The following is a 1,697-nucleotide window of genomic DNA, read 5'->3' as shown; positions in this document are numbered from 1 at the left end:
AGAGAGAGAGAGAACACTTATGGTCTCAAAGGTTTTAATAATTCACCACATAAGCAGTCACTGATGCATCAGGACTGCAGGACAAGGACTCGGGAGCCATGTTTCTCCGGACAGCCCCAAGCAGGGGCAGAAGTGGGGTCTATAAGCACAAAATCACAGACATTTATTGTCAAATTACAGCTACAATTTTTACTAATCAGAAGTCAAAGATTCTTTGTGTGAAGTTCCATTATTGTCATCTGACAAACAATGTAAGCCTTTCAGTCCAACCAATCAGACTCGTTTGTTCCCTCTGTTATTAGGAACAACTATGTTTCTAGAGAAACTAAAGATGTGTAATGACAATTTCTATGGTTTAGGGAGGAAGTCAGTCAGTCATTGGAAAGGTCTCAGCTACCCTAAGGTTTGGGAACCTAAACTTTATTGTTATTATTAATTAAATTTTTTCATTTGTTTTATATCCAACCACAGTTTTCTCTCTCTCCTCTCCTCCATTTCCATCCCTATCCACTCCTCCTGCGTTTCTGTTCAGAAAGGGGCAGACCTCCCATGGGAGTCAACAAAGCATGGCATATCAAGTCGAGGTAGGACTAAGCTCCTCCCCTTGTATTAAGACTGGGTGAGGTAACCCAGTATGAGAAATAAGTTCCCCAAAGCCAGCTCAAACATTAGGGACAGGCCCTAATCCCGCTGTTAGCAGTTCCACAAATAGATCAAGCTACACAACTGTCACCTATGTAGAGGGCCTACGTTGGTCCCATGCAGGCTCCCCAGCTCTCAGTTCAGAGACAGTGAGTTCCCATGAGCCCATATTAGCTGCTTCTGTGGGGAACCTGAACTTTATTTTATAGCTAAAATGGAGTCTGAAGTCAAGAATGACAGAACTTATACCAAGGTGCTTTGTTGCTCGCTTCAGTTGTAAGGAAGCTGCACAGTCATCTGCCTCCGCAGACTTCTTAACGCCGCAGATGGGGACCTTTCTTCCCAGTACGCTACATGAGTGTCGTCACCAGCCTACACAAACACACTTCTTATAATACAAAGTGTGAGAAACACAGAGAGAATGGCTCGATGCTCACGGTGCCAGCACTGAAACCAGGGCCTCTCCTACACTAGCCAAGTGCCACACTAGCGTTCCACCCCAGACCTTGAATGTTACTTGTGAGTGTAGGTAATCATTAGAAGAATAATCTGAGATGAAAATATCCTTGTGTTTTTATCTTGAAATCCAAAAAAATTTAAGTGAAAGAGGAATAGAGGGACAAATCGTACACATTTTAGGGTTGACATTTTCAGCAGTCAACTTTCGGAAGCAGTTTATGTGCTTTTGACAAACACATGGTTATAAAGTTATAAAAGTTACATAAGAAAAATATGTACACTGTAAAAAACATACAGCTGAAATAATAAAATATAACCTCTGCAGAGTTCCTCACCATGGAGGGCAGCATTTCTTCAGGGCACACTGCACAGTAACAGCAGCTATTGTGAACAATGCCCTCTCTTGGGAATAATCAATCACCGATTAGGTGCGAAGAAGCAAGGGTGAGGCAAAGTGGGGCACTGCAGAGCCTCAGTTCATATGCCAGCTGCGCCGCCGCCTTAGCAGCGCTACAGAGGCTCAGTCCATCTTAGCAGCACTGCAGAAACTCAGTTCATCTTATCAGCACTGCAGAAACTCAGTTCATCTTAGCAGC

The 1,697-nt window shown here is 43.4% G+C and overlaps 1 protein-coding gene across 3 annotated transcripts in view; it reads left to right on the top strand.

The window, feature by feature from the left end:
* Nucleotides 1–1,697, top strand: part of Mctp1 (multiple C2 and transmembrane domain containing 1) — a 585,759-nt gene that overhangs the window by 66,747 nt on the left and 517,315 nt on the right. The gene's annotated exons all lie outside the window — the stretch shown is intronic.

This window comes from Microtus ochrogaster, chromosome 19 (genome assembly GCF_000317375.1).
Source record: "Microtus ochrogaster isolate Prairie Vole_2 chromosome 19, MicOch1.0, whole genome shotgun sequence".
Classification (NCBI taxonomy): Eukaryota; Metazoa; Chordata; class Mammalia; order Rodentia; family Cricetidae; genus Microtus; species Microtus ochrogaster.
This window is presented reverse-complemented; position numbering and strand designations above follow the sequence as displayed.